Consider the following 25,386-nt stretch of genomic DNA (forward strand, 5'->3'; position numbering starts at 1 on the left):
TATTTTTTCCTTTGGCGCCACAGCCCCAATTTGGGCGTTGGCCTACCTCCATGGAAATCTCCGTTTCCCTTCGTTTTACTAGATCTTAGACATTCTATAGTACACCTTGGGAGGTGATCAGCTCGTCGCAAGGCATCTACCTGTACACAAACACAGAAAAATCCACACAGACGCACACACGAATACTGAACATCCATGTCCTGAATGAGATTCGAACTCACGATCCCGGCTACTTTAGACCGCTCGACTACCGTGACGGGAATATTTTCCATTACCAAATTAAATTTCTCTTAGAGCAGTTTTACCAAAATTAACCACCTACTATGAAACGGATTACTATTCTACACACTTCCACTGTGTGTTCTCAGGGATAATCTAATTCCATCTGCCATGAGCCCAGAAGTGCTTTTCCTTTGGTTTCGCATTCCTTCCTTTTGGATAAAATTAGCGGTTATGGCATGTCTACTGGCTATGTTAACTGGCTACGCAGTTACCTAACCAACAGACAGTGTTGTGTTGGTTTCGTTGGAGTCCCTGTTCTCTTTTAATTGCGCTGTCTGGCGCTCCTCAAGGTTCTGTTTTGGGGCCTTTTTTTTTCAACGTACACATTAATGATTTATACAGGGAAATTAAACGTTTCGTCGTATTACGTCTATTGATGTACCGATGGCCACATGACCCTTAATTCTAGCAAAACAACAGTTGTCTCTTTCTCCACAGAGAAAAATGTGCTGATTTTTAATTATGTCCTTTTAATTCCGGTATTTTGTTTACAGATGGTAGCAAATAATTTGTTTCTCCTTGTCTCCAAACTCTGCTTCTATCAACACGTTGTTTTTTTTCTCATATTGAAGTTATTAAGCCTATTCTGATCTATTAGTTTTTTTTTGTTGTTGTTTTCAGCATTAGTTAGTTTTTGTTGCTTTAGACCAGCACAGTCTGAACAAAACTTGAATATCCTTCTGTTTATCTGGAATTGTCTTACTAACACTTACTGTAACCAACTGGAGAGACCAACCACAGAGAGATTTATATTAACACTGATTCTTTTAAAATCATAAATCACCATATTATAATCATGTGTTTGTTATAGAAAAATACGTGAGATGGTGTTAATTTGGGATATTATTTATAAAAAAATTTATAGCATGGTTGTTACTTTTCATTGACTTCTAGAAGCACTTTGTATCAGAGTTTTAGTCAGCAACATCAGATATCTTAATACCTTCAATATGTATTTCCTTTCAACCTAATAAACGTCATTGTTTTCGCTGCGCATTTGCTCGCAAATTAAACATACGACATGGTCGATGTATTTTTGAAAATTAATTTCTTTAATATCAGTCTCTTGTTTATTGTGGTTAAAAGCCATTGCTCTATGTTGCTTCTACTATACACTAAACTATCTTATATATATATATATATATACACACACACACACACACACATATACATACGTGTATGTCCTCATGTCTCTATTATTTCTTCATTAACTTTTCAATAGGATACAGTAGCTGTTGAAACCGCACGAGAAAATAAATAATTGAATTGTTACTAGCAGGCTGTTATTGATATATTTTTTGGAGAATACTTGATAAGTCACAACAATATTGCTTAACCAGACTTTCATTCTGGATAAAAAATATTAATCACAACTGAACTTCTCATGTCAAGGTAGGTCGTATGCTTATTATGGTGTAATGAGATTTCAGCATGTAGGTAATTCTGTGAGCTATAAAAACGCTTACAAACGGGCGGAAAGATTAAAATATGGTCGATTGGATGTTGATGATGATGATGTTGATGATGATGCGCTTTCTGTGCTATTGTAACAGGTATTGAGGTTAGAAGTTGAATGATAAACGTATCTGGGGCAACTAGAAAATTATCATAGGTGAAAATGCGTCTGAAATGAGAATCAATCATGGAGAGAAAACAAAAAAGCAACAGGAACAATAAAGAATTACACAGGTAAGAAAATAAACAAATGAAGATTCAAATATGCGGAACTTCTAAGGCCAAACCTACATTCAGTAAGAGTCGTCGTTTTCTGTTGTTTTGTGTGAAGTGCAATTTATTCACAAACTAAAATAACAGGAACAAACAAACCAAAGAAAAGGAAATCAGGAAATCAAGAATATAAGTTACTGAAATTTTACGGTCAAACACATTCAAAAGGTGCCGTTGTTTTTTGTTGTTTTATTCACAAACAGGACAAAAGATGAAGAAACAAATCATATGAACAAAAATGAACAAATAAAGAATTCAGGTCAGGAATTTATAATTCACACAACACAGAGAATCAACAAAGATATCTGCCGAGCTTTAGGTCATACGAATTAAAAAATACACGTATTTCATTAACTTGAATACAAACTCAAATTAATATTCTTAAAATAAAGAAAATTAAATAATCAAGGACGAAGGGCAAGTCAAAACTATTTTATTCTGATGAAATCAGGAAATGTGCAGTCCATTGAACGCAATGCATTGAAGAACACGACAAAATTAAAATAAGAGGAAAAGTAAAATTCTTATACTTATGTATTTTGTCTTTATTTTTTACTTAATATCATACTGAAACTAAGAGAGGTGGCTAAAGTGACGAGTTTTCTGAATTTTAACGGTGAGATTCCCAATAATAATCTGGTCGGGTCACCGTCGATCCTGTTTCAGGTTTCACGTGATTTTCATCTGTCCTTCCAGGATAATTATGGGACGTCACACTAAATAATGCCACAGCCACTTTTTCATAACTCGTCATCCATCTTTTTAATTTGAATGCTATAATATTGCGAAATATGGCCAGAATCCTTAAATAAACAACAAATAACACAAAACAAGAAGTTCTGGGAAGAACTAATTGCCTACTTTCCTTCGATACGGCCGCGTAGAAAATGACGTCCCTGAAATTTTTTCGTTGGTACGGTGAAGTTTTTGCCGAGCCGTTGCCTAGCAACGATAGGAAGGATACACATCCAGACACACAGACTGATGGGAGGGATTTATGAAGTATGCCGTTGAAATGGGTTCTAGTGCCATGATAAAGATTGGTTCAGGAATTCAACTTTGATAGGGGGAATTCACACACACACATAATGGCGGGTATCTTAAACCCACTTTTATTTTTTAATAGAGTATGGTAAAAAGTTCAAATACATTTTCCGGCTCCTGGCTTGACTGACGAATTCCTTCCCACCTCAGATTTCTCACAGCCTCCGTATCGCAATCACTGACTGACACATGTTTTGTAAGAATCGGCCAATTCATTTAAAATTTCCTATAGAGACCTGAGGAAGAAACCAAAGAAAGCGGACGGTAAATTTTAACTGTACAATGTATATGGAACAACCTCTCATCGGAATCTAGTTGTCAGTCACTTCGCCTTCCGAGTGTTAGCTGAACTCCACTTTTCTGGGATGTAAGGAGGATTCCAGGAGAAGCTGATCTTCACTTGGACCTTGCATCCAGCTGAGAGACAATCCACTTACTTCCCCGAGGTGTTGTAGAAAATTTGGTGCGTGTTAGAATATTGATTTGCTGCAGACACTTCTTGATATTTTAATAACAGTTTGGAAGAAATTTATTAATGGTTGGTGAGTGAATCAGCATTTCCTTACGTACGCCTGCTCGGGTCCCTGTGCTCAGAAGAACCGTGTAAAATACATAGAGTGGTATATTATGACCTTATTTGAGGCTAACTGCCTAACTGTCTACCTGAAGCTAAGTCCCCCTTCATAAGCTGTCACTCTCTCAGCTTCTCGAAGAATTCCCTACATTTTATGGCACACAGGGTCATTACCATGTTCACAGGAGTCCTCTAATGGTCCCAATCCTGAGCCAGACGAATCCCCACCTCATCCTTCTTCTCTAAGATACAATTTTAACCTATTTTCCTTATTTTTAAAATATAAAAGGAGGCTTTTGAGATCATACTGCTATCTGTCTATGTATCCGTCTGAGTTTGCATATACGTATATCTCTCCTAAATTTTCTTATGAGGCTTACTGCTGTCTGCGTGCTCCCCCCCCCCAATATTTAGAATGTGTATGAGATCATTCTGAAGTGTGTCCCCCTTAGCGTTACTAGTATATGTTGTGAAATCACCTATGCGTGCGTGTCACCTAAATTTCTTCTTATATGGGGTCCGTGTCTTATCAAAGGAAAGTAGGCTATTAGTTCTTTCTAGAACTTCTTATTATCTGCCCACCTACGTCTAGGTTTTCCTAGTGGTGTGTTTTCTTCTGATTTACCTACCAAAATCCGATATGAATTCCTCTTTTACATCATGTGTGCTACATGTCCTGCGCATCTCACCCTCCTCCTCGACTTTATCATTCTGATTGTGTTTTTCGAATAGTACAAATTATGAAAATCCTCACTATGCTATTTTCCCCATCTTTCTACCATTTCATCCCTCTTCGGAACAATATTCTCCTCAGCACCCTGGTCTCAAACACCTTCAGTGTTTATTCGCCCTTAATATCATTGCTCAAGTTTCATAGACAAAAACAAAATTATAGCTTTGTGTATTTTAATTTTTGCGTTTTTGACAGCGGGCGATAAGATAAAAGGGAGTTCCCATAAATTTGTTTACATTTTGCATTTTTGGTTAAAGTCTGACAATTTTTCTGAAAACCTGTATAATTTTCTGCACGCTTTTAGAGCGAAAATGGCTGAATTGTTGTCGGAAAAAAAGTATCTCAGAACATATTTGTAGAAGAGACTAAATCAAACATTTTATTCATTTACAACAAAAGCACTTCCGGCTTTGAAGGTAAGAAAAGTGAGCGGATGAGCCCGGTGTGTTAAGCTGCGTGCAGGTTTTCTAATTTACATAAGAAACGTTTTATTATTATGCTCCTAGTTACTTCTATATCTTCTAAGTGACATATTTTGCATAGCTTTTCCATTTAAAATGTTGTAAGTAATTAGTGCCCCACCTATCCAATCGTCCTTGTTTTGATCACTCTTAACAACTTCTAGTAAAAATAATAATGTATGAAAGTCCTCCTTGATCCTTTGATTCTAGCCATTTTTCAAATTGCGAGTCTAGATAGATAAATATATAATCATTTCTTCAATTCTTATACTGACATTTTGTTTCTTGGTTGATCTTCGACGATTTATTTCGTGGCACTATCATAGAACTAACTGAATACTCATTGATTCGAGCAAATTTAGATCTGTGACATGAATAAGAAAGAAAAAGGACCTGAAGACATACACGTATACAGGTGAATTTTATATGGGTACAGAAGGCAGGTATTTTTCGTGCAGCCTGGAAACTGCAAAATATATATATTCTGACAACGATAGTTACGTTGATTAAAATTTACTGAACGGCTATCAGGAAGGCATATGAACGAAAAATATACACTTACCATACGGATATAACCCAGTATCTTCAATTTAAAATTTGGAGGGAAAATGTAACATTTTATTTTTGCTAAAAATTGTACTACGTAAAATGGGTAAATTTAATGAAAACCCTTGTTCCGTTAGCAATGAAATTACTTTGTTGGCATCGTGTACAAGTTCCTGACACTAGCCGTTATGAAAGACAAAAACCACGAGACTAACCACATAAATGAAAAAAGTGTCTTCTGCTGGTTAGGGCTACACAGAGACGAAGTGTATTAACTTGCTTTTTATTCTTATAATAGCTGAATGGATGCACGTGTAACGCATCAGGTATTTCACTGGCTGCCCTTACAGACTAAAAGAAAATAGAAGAAAATAAAATTGCGCCTTCAGCCTGCATATAAGAAGGAATTCAAAAATTCCAAGTTTGCAGGAGTGTGTCTGCTATTAACCTGTTTTGAAATTATTGCTTGAAGCAAATAAAAGCTGCATGCAAGTCATGTAACTGCATTGCAACAATGGGAAACCTGAGGAAATCCTTCAGAAGTAGCTCTGAGTTCCGTGTATGTTTCATTGTTTTGTTTATCGACAGAAAAATGAGTATTCACATTTCCTGTGATTAAAAATAATATTTCTTTCTGTGTCGTCCGATAATAATTATGTTTTTCTATATTTCCGATATTAAGGTTTAATTTGCTGATGAATAATGGAGCTTTGGTTATAATAGCTGAATCGTTGTGCCTTGGATTTAAAGCACTCTCATTTATCTAACCCTTAACTGTAACTTACCTCATGTTACAACAGAAGCCAGAGACACGCAATTTTATTTTACTCAAACACAATTTTTCGCAATAAGGAGACATAATTAATATTATGCAAAATTGATCGAGTTAACCAGGTTCCTTGAACTTGTGTAATATTTGAATTACATATGTACACGTATATGTGTGAGCCGCTTAAAGTAGCCGCGCAGTCTAAGGCATGTACTGTTTTCGCTCGCTCGGACGCTGGGATTTTGTCGGTTCGAATTCCAATTAAGGCATGGACATTTGGTGTGTGTGTGTGTGTGTGTGTATGCTTTTATTTTGTGTTTATGTCGTCCTGTGTTTAGGTAGCTGCCTCGCGACGGACTGTCACTCTTCTAAGGAGTCCTACCGTCTGTGAAAAATTATTACGAAACTGAACAAGAGGCCAGGGCCCTGAATGGGCTGGAGGAGCCATTATATATATATATATATAATGTGTGTGTGTGTGTGTGTATGTCTCCATATTTGCTTGCGTCTTTAAAAAGCTCTGTGGCTTTAGTCCGCAAGGGAACTATACCGACCGAGCCACCGTCGCTTGTCGGGGAAGTTAGTGCCAACTTTAGCGGATAGAGGGTGTCACGTGGTCAGCGCAACGGATCCCCACGGTCGTTAATTTCGGTTTCCTTAACCGGTTGTTTGTGTCTTTATGGTCGCATAATAGGACCAAGACTGTATTCTAACAGAATCAAGACCGTATACATTACATTATGCATTTTTCTGAAGACGAATATTATACAGAGTATATATTCTCAAATTCATATTTCGATTAATATGGTGTACGTCTTAGAAAAGTAAATGCGCTCTGTCATCCAAAAATGGCTTTCATTAAATACGCGCGAAATTTTATCGAAAAATTTAACGCCTTATAAGGAACTGGAAGATATTCAAATCTACAAATAGCCGTATGCATTGGCAAGACAGGATATGAAGCAGAGCGGAAAATAAAAATAGAAAGAATTACCCTTGAAAACTGCAAGGTTAAAATGTACGCTTTATTGCCACGTGGAAGGCCCTGATTCTTGCAACATTGGAATGCCCGGCACTTCCATACCTCGAGTGGTCCGCTGTAGAATGTAAGACAGAATGTATGAACAGTATATTTTCACTCCTGAATAAGAATATTTTCGAAAAGTACTGCAATATTATAGGGGCACGCGGTAGCGTAGTTGGTTGAGGCACTATGCTATAAGACGGAAGGTAGAGGATTCAAGTTCCGATGAGGTCATTCGATTTTTTCAATTGATCTAATCCTTCCAGCCGCACTATGGCTCTGGGATCGACTCAGTTTTTAACAGAAATGAGTACCAGGAATAATCTTGAAATATTTTTTGGGGTAAAGAACGGCCGGCGCGTAGGGCTGACAAACTTGCCGCCATCTTGAGGCGATTGTCTAGAAAATGTGGGAACCTCAACATCTCACAAACCTGTAGGCCTACGCGGTTTGTTACAGGGATAACTTTACTTTACTTTTTTACTTTACTGCAACATTATTACCGTATATAAGATACGCGTGTGTTCAAGTAATGATGTGAAATGTCTCACCAAAGATAGACGCATCTTCGTACAACATTTCTGTTCATATTTCTATAAATCATCAACATGACAACACATTAAGTTATTCTGCAGTATTTCCGGTTATGTATAGTGGTAATGTTCTAAGAATTCTAAGATTAAACAATGCGGAAATCCCTCTCCTTAGACCATATTACGTGCCTTGCAATTCCTGTTGCCAGAATTCATTTTAATATGGCTCCAAGATATTTTCTTACACAGTTATTGATGACTCTTATTATTTTCTATACAGCTTGTCCTTGACAATTAGACAAGCCACGAGAAGTGTTGTTCATTAAATAGCTAAAATCTCTTAGATAAAGAGGTATGATCACATCTGAAATTGTGGTGCTAATTTCCGAGACTTGGTTCATGGAATTTTAAACATTATTTACAGATGATCATAAAGGTAAAGCTAAACGTGTAATAGGCCATGAAAGGTCGCAAGACTTTGATGCTCTCACATTTACTAGATAATCGGCTCACAGATGGCGGTAAGGTTGTGAGACTAACGCTCCGGCCGCTCTTTACCCATCAGAAATATTCCCGGTACTCATTTTTGTTAGAGGCTGGGTCGATCCAAGGGCCATAGTGCGGCTGAAAGGATTAGGTGAATTAAAAAAATCCACGTCGCCGGGGCTCGAACCCGCGACCTTCTGGCTTGTAGCATAGTGTCTCAACCAACTACGCTACCGCGTTTCCCCCACAAATATACGTACACGTACGTTTTCGGAAAATGATTACGAAGCTGAATGAAAATTTCGTAATATCACAAATTTGTAACGATGTATATTATAACTGAGTTAGTCAAAGATCTTTTACATTTTTGTATGAAGTAGCCTTTAAACGAAGATGATCACAATTTATAGCGTGTTCTATGCCCTTGGGATGTCCCAGTTCTCTTGAAGAGATAATCAGAATTACATGGAAGAAAATTCAGGAGATGTCAAATAGAATGCTGACATTCATATACGCTTATATATAAAAGCGAACAACCCAAATGAAGCATACGCACAACCTCAAATAAACAACTAACTCCATTGAGTATTGTGGTGAAAAAAGTTGTTCTGGAGCAGGTTTTCTCCGAGTACTTCAGTTTCCCCTGTCCATCTTCATTTCTCCAAGTTCTCCATCATCACAATCACCCAGGCAGATTTTTTTTTATTGGCACAATAGTCCAATCAGTGGCCGGTGTGCCGAGTGGACCCAGCTGGACTCCACATCCCACTATGCGAATTTAAAAAATTTGTAAAATCCATGGAATATAGACCTCTTTGAGAATCTAGTAGTGGCTGAGGTTAAATTCTCTGCCTTTTTATTGTAACCTAATGATTAAAATTTATTCACAAACGCTCACAGCTGACCCAAGTCCTGATTCGGGTAAATGAACTGCACACCTCTATATCCTAATTTCCTAGGGCTCATCTTCCTACCATACTCTCATTTATACGCGTTTCTCAAGTGATTTTTCCCTTCAGGTTTTCCATTTAAAACTTTGTATGTATTTCTAATCTCTTCCCTGATCTCTTAAAGAAGATACTGCTTCTAGCAGAAAATATTTTTATTATAATTACAGGATATCCATATTTCAATTAATTTTCTCCCCAAATTTGTACTTTGTTAAATCTATAAAACAACTGAGCAATACAATACATGGCAAATGATTTCAGAACTTTGTATAATTTTGTGAGAATATACTACAGGCAGGCCACAAGAGCTGCCATGCAGATCTGAATTATTTTTACTAATTAATGGTAAAGTTTTGTGGTCCATACATTTAGTATTCAAGGGTCATGGTTGCAGGAAACGGGGACATAAGATTCAACACACTTACCAGAAATTATTATTATTATTGTTATTATTTAATTTTTTTTTACTAATACATCGCAGTGGTTGCACGATCAGCACATTACGTTGCATGTTTCTAGGAAACGTAGCAAAATATACCACGTGTCTAATTAATGTTGTATCTCTCTCACTGCGTGAGCCTGTTAACAAACATGTATTAGCTTTTCCTTCATCAGAGAACAGCCAAGCTTACTGGCATCAGAAATGATTTACTGGACGAAACAGCGAACATGAGTGAGCCATGTAACAACATTTTCAGTTTCAAGAGATTCAGGAATTATTAGACTTGAGGTCTGAATTGGGATATTAACTATGAAGTAGTTTTTAACATTCTATAGGTACCATAATAGTAACTGTTCTGTCCATCCATATCCTAAATTTGTGTCTGATTTCGATGTTTCGTCACAATTGACAACTGAATAAATGTACGAGATGTATCGAGAAGTTCCCGGACTCACTTATGGAAATGAGCCCTTCTTGAGAAGCTGCCAATGTGCAGCTACACAAGAATTTCCCAGCATTTTATGGAACCCGAAGGTTCATTACCGAGCTCCCTATCTTGAGCCAGATCTATCCAATCCATACCATCCCATCCTATCCCTCTAAGATCTGTTTTAATATTGTCCACGAATGTCTTGGTCTTTCCGGTAGTCTCCTTCCTTCCGGCTTTCCCACCTATATCCTATATGCATTCCTCCCTTCCTCCTCCGTTCGTGCTACATACCCTGCCCATCTCATCCTCTTTGACTTGATTATTCTAATTATACGTGGAGAAAAGTACAAGTTATGAAGCTCCTCATAATGCAGTTTTCTCCAACCTCCTGTCACTTAATCTCTCTTCTGTCCAAATATGATAACTGCATAATAATTAAATTATTTGGCTTAGAATTTTATTATTGGTGATTTGCAGTGCGAACATTAGAAAACGGACTTTCGTAGATTCTGATTATTTGCAATAATGATATTCATTCTCTTTCGTAACATGATGATTTTTTACGGTGAGGAGTTGTTAGCCCCACGCCCAACCACCAAGCTGGAGGGCCACCATTTGTCGGCTGTCCGCGATTGCTTATTGAATATATTCGCAGCTTCCCTCCAAAAGTGGAGGATGTCTCCTTCATCCGCAATCTGAGGACGCGCCATGCCGTGGCGACAGGAACCCACCTAATGTAGCACGAATGGGGGAGTCGAGGATATTGGTGGGAAGGCCAGAAGGAAAGAGAACACTGGGAAGACCAAGGCGTAGGTGGGTGAACAATATTAGAATGAATCTTAGAGAGATAGGATGGTATGGTATGGATTGGATAGATCTGGCTCAGGATAGGGACCAGTGGAGGGCTCTTGTGAACATTGTAATGAACCTTCGGGTTCCATAAAATGCTGGGAAATTCTTTAGTAGCTGCAGAATTGGAGGCTCCTCCAGAAGGACTCAGCTCCATGAGTAAGTAAGAAAGTAAGATATTAATTCTCTACACATTAGTCCTCTCAGAACACAGAAAACATTGAGAACTTCCGATATTTCGTGTGAGTCTAGGTTCCCTTGCTAGCCTCCTCTTAAAATTTTGTTCTTTACTTATTAATATTGTCACGTATTTATGGTGATGACAAATAATAACTGGTTTTTGGGTTGGATAAATGATTTATTACCACTTCTCTTACGATCTCTCTTAATCTCAGTCAATTACAGCAATTTACAATTAATGACTGCCCAAGACTCGCTCCGTTCTGAACGGACTGCGACTGTCTTCTCTTCTGGTCTTTCTTCTGCTGTGACTGACTTGATTCTGATTTACGAATCACTCACTTCTGTAAGATTCGAGGCTTTCACGGTGGTGACTATGAAGAATGCCGTCTTCTGGGATGTGGCGCCGTGTTAGCAAAATATCTGCACGGCGCCACATCCCAGAAGACGGAATTCTTCACTCTCTTCTGGTTTACGAATGAATTCCGAATGATGAATGAATCACGAAATCACCTATGAACGAATCTGTTCATCTCTGAACGGTCGCTTGTACAGTCTAGCGGTATCCATAGAAAGTGCAATCTTTTATCTTTGTTGTGCGTTCGTTTACAAGGAAACGCGTTTTTACTGAGTTGTTTCCTAGAAACGGCCTATATTTTATTCCTTATCCATTTTGATTTTCATCCTTCAATTTTCATTTTCTTCCTCCACGTCCATGGTTTATGCTGACCGTCTTACAGTGTATACAATTTTTCACATTATTCTTCACTTCCACTCTACATGTTTCAGCACTAATGTGCCATCTTCAGGTGTCTTTATGCACGTTAAACTATTGTACTGCATGCCGTGATGTCTTCATTCTAAAATGACTAAAATCTGTATTCGTCATATATGTCGATGAATTCTAAATAATAAAACTTTTCAGAATTCTTCCTACGTCGCACTCAAACACGCGAATTACGCCAATCCTCTTTTATGTGAGCATTCTTCCTACATATATTTGTGTATCGTGTTCTGTGTTGTGTGTTGCTCCTGTTACTGCATGCGTTATACTGCTGGATATGTGTCTCTTCCTCCACGAAACGTGTCGCGTAGCCAGACGAGGCATTGAGTAAACATTTCATATAAGAGTCTAAAAAGAAAACACTATAAAGCGTCGGTAATTTTTTTAGGGTTTTCATTCAATTTCAGCGTCAATATGTATTATAATTAGGCGTAAACTCCCAGTTGTGGGCATTAGACATGCCTCTAGCTTGCGAAATAATTACGTGTATACTCTGCTGGTGTGGAAACTCATTTCGCTGGTATGAAATACGACAACGACAAAATCATTGTATAAAAATGTCGTATAATTAAAGGATTTGCATAAGGTATGAGATCTTATTTACTTTCCTATAAATTATTATCTCTGTGAACGCAGACTTCATATATTAATAGGCCAGCACATTTCTCATAAAAAAAATTCTGCATTATAGGACGACAAGAAAATTTCATTATATTCTCTTTTCAAGAGAATCATATGTATCTATTATGTATTTTCTCTTTAGGCTTACGTAGGATATGAGGATTGGTCTGGCTCTTATGAACACGCCAATAAACCATCGCTTTCTACAAGAGGCAGCGATTTCTTTGGAGGCTGAAACATTGTCTGATTCTGATTTAACACTCTGTTTTGTGTATTTATTTATATGAAATAAATAAAAACACAATATTTTGACAGAGAACTTTTATTGGCCGAAGTGAATGTAAACATGAGGAGGACGGTGGAGAGAAAGCAATAGGGGAACAGTGCATGGTGTTGAGAACTAAATCGAATCTATCCTAGGAAATAGTGTTACTATGACGTGGCTTGGCTGGGAGTTAGTCAATTTTAGGACCACGCCATACCTCAAGCGGTTAGTCGCTGGCTTCCCAACGCGGCGGCCCGGGTTCGATCCCGGGCCTGGTCAAGTGGGATTTGTAGTGGACAATGTGGCGCTGGGGCAGGTTTTCTTCGAGTACTTCGGTTTCCCCTGCCAATCTTCATTCCACAATCACCCTCACCTATCATCTGGGGCTGGTACAATAGGCCAGAAGTGGACGCAGTACAAGGGACTTAGTCCGACCCCACTAGCAATAAAGAATAGTGTAACTATAACGAAGCTTGGCCTCCATAATGGCTGGGAGTTAGTTAATTTTAAGGTAAAGATTGACAGCAGATCCGTGTATAATATTAATTTTTTTCTGTTTGAGTATCTCAAGATGCCTTTCTTACAGGCAAGATTATGGGCAGTTGGTGCAGGTGTTTAAAGTAGCATAATGGGTTTGGTGGGGGGTCCACAACAGGAAATATGTGCCCATTACTTGTACATCCAACAACTGCGCCTTACACTTAAGCGTGTGGAAAGGTAAAGGTCAAAAGTTCACTTGGAGCTCTGTATCAGATTTATGTTGTGTGTTTAGAAGAAAGTACTGCAGCAAAATACAAAATCCGTACTTCGAATCATCATTTTCACCCATCTTAAAGCTGAAGTTACTTGCGTCATTGCAAATGTATTTAGTATTTGATATTTATGTGTATTTATTATTTGGTGTTTGTACAAAGACAGAATGGCGCAGTTCTATCTTCTTGGACACCCTATAGCAATAAGAAGATTTTTAAACTGCTCTGACAATGATGTATAGCATTCGGCATTACAGAGTTCTTTCTTTGAAATTGTAAAATATTCCATCTGTAATGCAACAAAATCAGTCTTTTCCTAAAAGACACCAAAATACCGTATTTACGTATGTATAGGCCGCGTGCGTGTATAGGCCGCAGCACAATTTTCAGACAGAAATTATAGAAAAAATAATTTTCTTGGAATATTATTTCAGGAGTATTACACCCTGTATTACTAATTATGAATATAATTTTTTTTAAATGAAGTGTGATTTCGAATATTTCGAATGTAAGCCGCACCCCAGTTTTCCTCTTGAATTTTTGGCAAAAAATGTGCGGCCTATACATGCGTAAATACGGTATATTTAATTAATTAAAAAGTGTTTGTTAATATTTTCAAATGTCATTAACTTGTACACTAGTTCTTGCTATATGCGTCGACCGCAAATGGATCATCATCAAGCAAAATTTATCATTTTGGGAGACCACTGCACTGTACACTTTGTCCTTAGTACTTTGGACTTTGGATGACGGACAAAATCTAAAGAGCCAGTAATTCCGCCTGTGATAATAGCTAACAACCCCTTACCTCCCTACATAAGGAACTTTGTAATAGACTAACCTGTTACATGAGTCTATGGTAAAAAGTTTTTCTTGAACACTTGATGTTTGTTCAGTTGGCTAAGAATTGATCTGGAGTTTTATTATAGAATCTTCAAGGAACGCATCCTATTTTGTTAACTTATACTAGCTATTTGTTTATCTGTCACAACACAACAACACTCAAAATCTCATTTACATTAACTGTGTATAACCACTGAAATAATTAAACTCGTTATACAAAGTTGATGTGAACGAGATTTTGAGTGTTGTTGCGTTGTGACAGATAAACAAACAATTAGTGTTTATTACATAATGTTGTCATTAGAATCTAACCTGACCTAGCCAGTTTCACTGCAATCTTTCACAATCTGTCCTTCAAAGTTTTGTTACAATCACATCTATTCTTAGGTCTCCAGGAGCCATCTTACACTGAAGTGCTTCAGTTACAATTTTAAATTGTGTTTCCCATTCCTGTCCTTGTCCAGGCTGTCTGTCATAGTCTTTTGACTCTTGTTGGGCAGCCATTATTTTCTGTGAAGAACTTTGGTTTCTACTTTTCTACATTTTCCAATTGTTTACCTTCCGTAGGTCGAACTACTGTGTTTAGGACTGTGTTCTCTAATACCTCAATTTATAGTTACTTTCTAAGGGTGCTGATTTTAATGTTTAGGGGAGTTTAAATGAGATACGACAATAGTCCCGAAAGACACATTTCCTGGTTTCACTAATTGCAGTTCGAATGCAATAAGGATAGCAATTTCTTGCAGTCACAATATCCTTGACTTGTATCTGGAAATTAATTTATTCTTAGCCTGCTGAATCCAGTCCATAGCTTCGCATCCTATTTTTTTAGAGTAATTTGAAAGTAATTTTCCGTCTATGCCTAGGTTTCCTTCGCTGAGATTTTATCAGTTTCTCAGTCCCCATGCATGTTACATATTCTGCTAGTCTCTCCTATATTGATTTCATAAACCTTAATATTATTAAAGATACTATCAATATTAACATAAACAACAACCCATAGGGTTGTGAGACGTTAAGGGTCCCACATTATCCAGACAATCGGCTCACAGATGGTGGTAAGGTTGTCAGCCTTACGTGCCGGCCGCGCTTTACTCCTCAGGAAAATTATTTTAATTAATACCTGGTACTAATTTCTGTTAGAGGCTGAGTGAACCCCAGGGCCATGGTGCGGCCGGAAGGATTATGTCAATTGAAAAAAATCCAATGACCTCATCGGGACTTGAACCCCCGACCTTCCGGCTTATAGTAATGCCCCTCAACCAACTACGCTACCTAAATAAGTAAGAATTAATTGGGTTGTTGTTATTATTATTATTATTAACTTCTGTGTGTATATATGTGCATTGTCCTTTCTCGCCACATAATGGAATAACCATTCGAAATATAATTATTTTATTTTTCTCACTGTTAATTCTAACTTTAATTTTTCTTGAAATTATTATTAATTTATTGCCATTGTATAGACTGTCTTATTTATATTTTGATTTGTTTAGTTATTTTGTGTATTTCTCTATGTACTCGTGCCAACTTTGTAATTGGTCTCTGTGCTGTTAAGTTTGCACGCAAATAAACACGAATTGAATTATGATTATTATTTGATTTATTATTTAAATCTTTGAATTGCTAAATGTATCTACCTTGCTTTGTTAAACCTGACGACCTGTGACTATTAAGGAAGTTTTATAATAACACGGTGAAAGTAAAACTGCACGTCCTACCAAGGAAAATTTCACAAGTAATTTTTGTCCTATTTGTAAACGTCTTGTTCCTAGATCCCGAAAGTTGTACTAGCCTCATTCTAAGACAACAGACTAGGGAGGTTGACAGATAAGTGTTCTCTTAAATAAAGTTGTTAAGGAAGAGCATTAGTGCTATATTAGTGTAGCATTGCTACGTAGCAATGAAAATTGTAATAAAATTAGGAAATTCAAGCATATCTTTAATCGGCCCTTTAAATTTTTTACATGAATATTGATGTACAGCACAGCCCAGAATTAGGCTACTAAGCTAGCAAAATAGACTGATCATATAGCTACAAAATACTATTTAGTTAACAGTGGTTAGTTATTGAAAACGTTCATTTTCATGATAATGTTGGAAATATGTAAAATATTGTCATGTGTCCGGGTTTCCGTGACTAATAATCATAGATTCTGGATTGGATGATTGGATTTATTAACACTTCTTTTAAAATATATGTAATTCGCAATCAGTTATAGCTCTACCGCTAATCTATGCACTTCACAAATCACTAGGACACGCTATCCGTTTCCTGGCAACAGATTTAATACAGAAATTATCACTTAACATCGCTGTGAAGTCTGTTGCAATTTCCTGCAGCTGCTAATTCCGAATACTCAGCCCAGTTCTCTTCCGACTACTGTTCTGTACTCCTACAACTATTGCCAGCTTTGGAATTTGGTTCTCTTATAACTATTTTGCATGGACCCAACAAAAACATACCTGTATTGCCTACGAAGAATTTTTAACGCACCGTTGCCTAGCAATTGACATACTACTGATACATGCTCATGTGTTGTGGGGATGTGCTATCTATCCGTTGCTTATCAAATGGTCATATTCGTCACAATATATGAAAATTCAATTAGAGAATGCATGAGCGAGTAAACACCGAAAGCGAAGCACATGAATGGGAACTGTCCAAGTAAATAATGTTAATATAAATTCTATACTGAGCAAAGGACATTTACACCCAAATTCGCTAACATTGACTTTCATACACTAGGAAACAAGTTAACACGGCGAGAAGACAAGAGTCTCCTGACAAACGGCAAAAGAATTTCGGGATTTTTCTCCTTAACATAATATTCCCTTTCGGTTCACAGAGGACATAGGCATCTAAAATTGTTATCCGCCGATATCTAAAGCTTTATTGCCACAGCTTTTTACGCACTCAAGCCATGATACAAGAACAGGCTTAAAATCACACTCTGATGTAGCGTAGCATAACATATACCGCAAGATGCTCATCAAAGTGACCTGTATTCCAGAGGTACACGGTTTGATTCACGTCTCGGGATCCAGCTGCCCTAACTGACATTCCATTCCTCCCCTTCCCCTTACTCCCCTTCGAAGACGCGCTGTTCTGTACATGAAGATTTGAACGCAAGCGAGGGGCTACGAAGCGTCATACCAACAGCTTGCGCACATGCTCCTGCGCATCTTAAGATCTAATCTCACATACTTACGAACGAACTGTACCTTCAAATGAACCTCTCTTTCCTTTAATATCCCTCTGAACTAATATCCATGATCATTTTTATAAAATTGGGCATTAACCTTTGCTGTTGACACAGAGTCACGAAACAAACAAGATGCCCAGCTCACATTTGCTAGTTTTCTAACCCAAGAAGTTTAAAAACTTGTACGAAAGCATAAGTTTCATTACCCTTTTCATTCATTCCTTCATTCATGGATCTACAGCCCTTTGTTGGACCCTGGTCTCTCCAGTTTCGTAATTTTTTTATACAGTCGGTAGGACCACTTGTCCTCTAACTACAAGCAGGACAGCTGGACACACAGACACCCATGCCATGAGTACGATTCGAACCCACGATTCCAGTGTTAGAACGAGCGAAGACAGTTCATGCCTTAGGCCGAGCGGCCATTGTGATCGACGAAGTTTCATTACCACGTTCACAAAATCCCTATTGGACCCTATTTTATTCCGGATGGACCCAGTCAACATTCTCATGTCGTCTTTCATTTAATCCATTTTATTAACATCATGATCTACGCATAGAGCACTCAATTTAGGGCCTCCCGCTGAAATCATTTTGCCATTTATGCTCTCCGTAAACTTAATAAATATGAAGAAAGCAGTCTTCTGGGATTTGGCACCGTGTATATGTGGTGTTAACCGACGTTTCGGAGGAACGTATCGCCCCCATCTTCAGGGTAGAAGAAAAAGTATAAGAAATCTGCAAGCGACAACACCGTGAGAANCCGCCGTGAAAGCCTCAAATCTTACTAAATAAATATGGCTGCTCATCCCATATTTGATCACACTAGTGATATTTGGCTTTACGAAGATTAAACTGACCCAACATATTATTTGTACACAACCGTCACTTCAACTCTGTCAAGATTTGTGACCCGCTCACAATTCGTGGTTAAAACAAAGTTCACTTTGAATGCATCTGTACTATTGTCCGTCTGTGGCATGTGAAACATGAAGCTATTGGAGTGAGGACAGAACCCGGCAGTAATAACGTTAAGGCTCCTCTCTGTACCACGAATGTTCACATGTCTGTCCAGACGTCTTGCTGAGAACAGCGTGTGGTGAGTTACGATAAGTCTTTCACATACATACCTTTAGCTCGGCTTAGCTGAAGCTAAGCAAGTGGTCAGCATTCAGTGTTCATACTGGCCAACTCTTGCCCCGGCAATGATGTTCCCTCATCTCTGCAAGCATAAATGGTGCAAGTCACTGATATGGGCATATGTACAGAATAGTAATTTGAATATTACGATGAAACAAAAATTAATCATAGAGGTTTATGATCTACGAATATTTTTCTCAATATGGCCAGAGTTTTGTGCAACAACTGGTGATGCTATAAGGATTATTTTTCTGTGCTAACTTCTCATATGTTTTACTATCCGGAGAAGCTCTTCATTTTAAGTGTATTGGCTCTATTTTGAACTTTATTTCATTATCAGAATCTTTCTTAACCTATTGTTAACAGATCTGATCAAAGCATTGCAACGTCAACGACTCAGTAAACACTTCCCAACATGCAACAATATAGTGGAAACTGTGTTTTATATTTGGTCTACGTCAAGCAGACGCCCTCTTGCCAGTTACTCGCTATTAACATATAATTTTTCAAGGTCCTCCTGCTTCTACCGTTGTGCATTGTGATTCCTTCCTGTAGAGAATATGATGATGAGAATCGAACCGAGAAGTGGGTACTGAAGACCAAAGGCATCCCTCAGAATCGAGAACAGAATAACTAAGGCCGATGATGGGCCCGTGTAAACCGATAAGTATTTTTTTTATTCCTAGTGGGGTGGGACTAAGACCCTTTTACTGCGGCCACTACTGGTCTATTGTACCAGCCCCAGATGATAGGTGAGGGTGATTGTGGAGCAACTGGTGGAATGAAGATTGGCAGGGAAATCCGAAGTACTCGGAGAAAACCTGCCCCAGCGCTACTTTGTCCACCACAAATCCCACTTGACCAGACCCGGGATCGAACTCGGGCCGCCGCGCTGAGAAGCCAGCGACTAACCGCTTGAGCTATGGCAAGGCCCTAAACCGAGAAGTAACTGATGAGAACAATTGACAGGCCCGTGAGAAGCGAGAACAAAACGATGAGAACAGATGGTATGTTCACGAGAACTAATAAGTGTGCGGTGATGTATATGAAATCCAGTTGGGATTTATGATAACAGTTGATAATGCCATGAATCAACTTGATCAGTCCACAATTTTGCAACCCATTTCTCCGTCATATATTTCAATACTATTCTCCCATATACGGCTTAGGAATTACAAACTGTCCATGAATACTTCAGACAAAATTGTATACATTAGTTTCTATTAATGATACTGTTGCTTTTATCGTAGTAAACAGTTAATCGCCGGTCACGGTAGCCGAGCGGTCTAAGGCATGTACTGTCTTCGCTCGCTTGGAAACCGGGATCGTGGGTTCGAATCCCACTCAGGGCATTGATGTTTAGTTTGTGTGTGTGCGTTTCTCTGTGTTTGTGTACAGGTAGAGGCCTTGCGACGAGCTGATCACCCGCCCAAGGAGTCTTACCGAACGTGTAAGATCAAGAAAACCCGAGGTGAACGGAGAAGTTCATGGAGGTAGGCCTAGGCCCACTGGGGCTGTAGTGCCAAGGAAAAAAAAACAGTTAATCAGGAACACACTCCTCTTCCTGCTTGAGTTCACATAAGCCTATGCGAAACTGGATCCGGTGGTCTCAGCGTAACATCAAGGATAGCAGAATTTAAAAATCGTTTCTCTTATGCGTTTATGTTGTCGAGGTTGCTTTTTTTTATTTCGATGATTTTACAGACGGTAGGACTCCTTGGACAAGTGATCAGCTCGTCGCAAGGCCTCTACCTCAACACAGGACAACACAAACACAGAAAAACGCATACACATACCAAACATCCATGACTTGTGTGTGAGATTCGAACCCACGATCCTGGCTTCCGAGCGAGCAAAGACAGTTCACACATTTAACCATATGTTAAATATCTTAAAAATTCTATGCTTTGGTAGGTATATAATAGTAAATTGTATCTCAGAGAAAGAGGACGTGGTAGAATGGTCAGTTTCATCTAGCTCAGAGCAAAGGCCAGTGGAGGGCTCTTGTGAACATGGACATGAACTTACGGATTCTATAAAATTTTGTGAAATTCTAGAGTAACTGAGCGACAGGCAGCTTCTCAAGAAGGACCCCGTTCCATGGATTTATTTAGTTAGTTATTTGCTTAGTTAAGTTTCCTATATAAGAATTAAAAGTAGGTCTATATTACTGTTAGTGTAGTATCTCAGAAAAATGAATCAGTCACCTCGTTTTCGATCTTTTTGTCTCTTTTAATCCGACATTTGTATAAGACACCCAGTTACATGGAGGATTCTCATGAAACTAACTGTACCCGGCGTAGCATAAGCCGTTTTATCAGATCTTAATAGTTATTAAACAAATGTTTATTTTTTCATGTATTTTTTTTATTTGGCGAATTTCTTTATATTGTAACGGATTTTATCAACGCGTTTCCAGGCAACAGCTCTCTAAGCACGGTCCAACAAGGAACAATAGAGGAAGCTGTGTTTTCTGTAGATCCGACCGACGGGCCAATAGACTGGATGGATAGTGATCATGTGATATCTGTTTTCTGTAAATCCATGTCCGTTCCGCGGCTATATAACGAAGTGACAGAATTCGTTTTGGGCAGTTACGAGTTACGAGTAGCAGTAGCGGCAGAAGCACGCGAACAAGCAAGGAAGTCAGTTCTCGGCAGCTGATAGCCATGGGAAGTTCGTAGTTTGAAGAATGAGAAGTCGGCCTTTGAACACTTAACTTGTGATTAGAAGACTTTATTTATTTATAATATTTGGAGTGTGTAATTCAGTGAGTGTTATAGTTCCCGTGTTATAAGTCTGTTGCCAGGAAACGGATAGTGAAGACTAGTGGAAACAGACTGAGAATGTTAGTGTGGAGTGATTGTAAATTGTGTAAATCAGCAAATATTATAATAATTATTTGTAGTTACGACCTGTAGGTTGCTAATAAATCCAGCTACAAATCCGAACTCCATCTTTAGTCACTGCAACATGTGACAACTTAATTCATCAAATATGTTGACTTGTAGCAGTATCTCGTACATTTGTTGCATTATTTCGTCTACCCACTCTTCGGTTTAAAGTAGTTTTGTTGTTGCTTTGGTAGAATCGAAAATATAAAGTTGTCCATATCCTAGGATATAAGTTTCGTTTGGAAATAGCTGTAAGAACAAATGGTAAATCTGGCCGTGTATCCGGAAACATTGTGCACGATTTGTAGATAGCGATTTAATCTCCGTGCCTATTGACGTGAACGCCGCTGTAGAATTCTACTATCTTGCATGGTCTCTGTAGTCATTTGTCTCGCGTGTATCCCCTGTAAGCAGCACTCGTAATAGAGCTGTCGAGTGGCGACAGTCTACGTTCCCATGAACTCGCTCCAACTGGCGAGGACCGGAAACATAAATAAGCGTTCTATTGTCACTTGATTGAGTGATTATAGACGGGGATTCGATTGGTAATTAGATTCATTGAACTCTTACAGAACGTAATTAAAAGTAACTGTAGCTCTATATCTAATTCGCACGCTCTAAGATTCGCTACAGCACGCACTAACTCTTTTCAGTCTGCTGTTTCCTCACCAGTCGTTGCCTGGTAGCGGTTTCAACTGTGGACCTTTTCCTTACTCTGGGTTCACAAATCATTCCCGTGCCTCAGCTACCAATTTCTAGGAGCAACGGCTCACAAGGACTGAACCGCAGCGTTTACCTAATTAATTCACCAACCAACTCGCTCCATTTCACTCAAATTAAGTCACTAGACTCGGTTCGTTCGCGTGATATAATCTCTGAGCGGACTACATAGAAAACATCGCTTCGAAAAATACTTCTATTGTTGCGTCAGGGCCGCTGCCCAGCAGTGGCTGTTGTCCAACTATGGCACAAAGCAGATTGCTAACAGGCCGATTTACTTACATATTCCTGAGGGCTCTTAATGAGAAAAACAAGTCTGTGACCCGTTCTGCACTTCAATGTCAAGAACGTTTCCTCCTCTACAGCTTTCTCGACTTGCCGTTAAAAAGTATCCAGCTATATTTGTGAAATACTGGTTGAATTGTACACGTCATCCAGATAAGCATTCTATTCTATTCGTCTGCATTATTCCTCCAAGGTTCAAATAATTTAATTAATTAATTAATTAAGGTTCAAATAACTTCCTGAAGCTTTGACTGAAAGCGTTTACAATGCATGTTATTTCCTCAGAGACCATGTCTGACAGCCGTCCCTGTAATGATTGCTTCATTAGAACATTTGTGTCTTTTAATTATCGATTAAAAATATATAAAAAAGTTAAATAATAAATATCAAGCAAGATAAAATATTTACAAAATGTGTAATTTTTCAACAATGTTACCGGAACATTAGTGCAACCCTTTAACAGAACGAGAAACCCTCCCATTTCCCCTGTCCTCTAGTTCTGACCAGATGGGCCCTATATGTGTCTTGACGAAAGGTCAGACAAGCTTTAGCCCTAATTTCCCACGTTCTCAAGAGTCATGATTATGCAGAATCACGCTTACAAAAGATATCTGCCATGAGGAGATAAGAGGTTCAATTCTTTTAAACGAAACAAAAAAACTGACTTGTTCTGGATAATAGACACGAAAGAAAGAATGAGATTATAGTCTCATTAAAACGCTCGCATGGTAGCCTAATTAAAGTAAGCCAAGTGTGGGCAACAGGAAATGACAATAAAACGCTTTAGTCTTAACTCTGGCGCCATTTTATTGCATTCTCCATTTTCATTAGGACACAACTTGAAGTAGGCTGAAGAGCGTTAAAATGGGAGTGTGCTTGACTTTTAACTTAGGGTATAGTCATTGGTGCCGGTCACGGTAGCCCAGCGGTCTAAGGCATGCACTAACTTCTCTCGTTCGGAAACCTGGATCGTGGGTTCGAATCCCACTCAGGGCATGGATGTTTAGTGTTTGTTTTGTGTATTTGCGTTTTTCTATGTTTGTCTACAGGTAGAGGCCTTGCGACGAGCTGATCACCCGCCCAAGGAGTCCTACCGTATGTGTAAGATCTAGAAAACCGAAGTGAAACGGAAAGTTTCATGGAGGTAGGCCTAGGCCCAAATTGGGGCTTTAGCGCCAAAGAAAAAAATAGTCATTGGTATTTCACGTTAGGTTTTATTGTTAACACAAGCGTCACAAAACTGCTTTCGGAAGTTAGCTACGGCAATGCATAGGATGAAAATACTGTACATGTCGCAGTGGGATGGTAGTCCATGATCAGATGCTTTCAAATTTGGAGGAAGTGATGGCTCTCCATATTAACTTACATATACCGTATCTTTATATGGATCATAAATAAATTTTACATTTCTTAAACATTCTTAAACGTCTTATACTTCTCGAGGCACTTCGACATTTAACGTCAATTAAAGCTCACTTTTTATTACCATTCGTAAGGATTACGTGAATACACTAATGGAATTTTTATTAATATCCAATTGATCCAGATTGTCTTGGTTTTTCTTATGTTTGTGTGTACATGTTTGTTTCGCTTCTTCATTTTACTCATGCTTACTTAGTAATTGGCCTTTGGTCTGCTAGGCGAACACTGAGTAAATGAATTCAGTTATTATAATTGTATTGTAACAATTCTTCATTGTAGCGGAAATTTCTAGTAAGTAAAAAGCCCACAGTTTTAAAACTGTATTTTTTGGAAGTTCTAATTTAATGAACTAGTAAACAGTACACAGATAAATATAACCACTTATATTATTTATAATATAAGCAAACGTTAACTTTGGAAAGTTCAAATAAGTTTGAATTTTGTAGAGAGCAATGATGACTTGCAGGGTGACTCGACAACTCACAAAATTTTGACAAATCCTGAACCCTAGTTTATGTGTCGAGTATTAAACCAATTGAGGTGTTGAACATGTAAAGAAAGTCACGTGATTGTGATATGTCATAAATCCTTAAGCTTCCCAAATACATAGGCTGCTATTTTCTGAACAGGCTTCTTTCTATGAAATTTCCTAGTGCAATTTTGTAGCATTTCCTGTCTCCCCGTTTTTCACGGTTGTCTCAGTATAGACGTACTCACATAGAAATCATGAATTTCTTATCATTCATTTATTTCTACCCCACGTGCATTGATTCCCCTCTTCTATATATTATGACGGGTCCATGTTTTCTGGCACCTGGCGAAATATGCTCAATTTGAGTCTGCTAAGAGCCTTTTTTTTTTTTTTTTTAAAATGACAAAAACCTGTAGATACCAACAATTATAAATCCCATTATTATCATCTCTGAATATTCCGGCACGTAGAACCGTTGCTAAGCAACAACAGCGAAATAAGCACCTATAAAAGAGCCGTTGCTAAATAACGGCTCCGCAAACAAGCACATTTCCACTGCAACAATTAAACAGCAATAAAGGGACAGTATCTTCTACACGATCCATGCAGAGATGTTATAAACTGAACAAGTTAAGGGTTAATCAGTCATTTGGCGAGTCTGTGAGATAGTTAAACGACTGCTGCAGTTCATTCATTGTGAGCTGTTGCTCTGAGAAGCTTGTAGCTGAAGCCAGGGACTGTTCGGAAATCTAGAGGAAGGTGAACGTCCGTCGTTGAAAACCGCTAGCAAGCAACGGCCGTGAAGACATGAGGACATCAGTGTATGTGTGTAGTAGTATACTGAAAGTGTAGTCACTCGCTTTATCAAAGAGTCCAATATATCCGGTCATGGTCCCAAAATCCGGCTATAGTCACTCCATATATGTGACTGTATGAAACAATTCTAAGAGC

The 25,386-nt window shown here is 38.3% G+C and overlaps 1 long non-coding RNA gene across 1 annotated transcript in view; it reads right to left on the reverse strand.

Moving 5' to 3' along the window:
- LOC111875443 overlaps window positions 1–25,386 on the reverse strand; it is a 50,372-nt gene that overhangs the window by 23,210 nt on the left and 1,776 nt on the right. Inside the window, exon 2 of the long non-coding RNA XR_002844727.2 lies at window positions 18,633–18,724. This is a non-coding gene — a long non-coding RNA (uncharacterized LOC111875443). The remainder of the gene's footprint in view (window positions 1–18,632; window positions 18,725–25,386) is intronic.

This window comes from Cryptotermes secundus, unplaced genomic scaffold (assembly GCF_002891405.2).
Source record: "Cryptotermes secundus unplaced genomic scaffold, Csec_1.0 scaffold304, whole genome shotgun sequence".
Classification (NCBI taxonomy): domain Eukaryota; kingdom Metazoa; phylum Arthropoda; class Insecta; order Blattodea; family Kalotermitidae; genus Cryptotermes; species Cryptotermes secundus.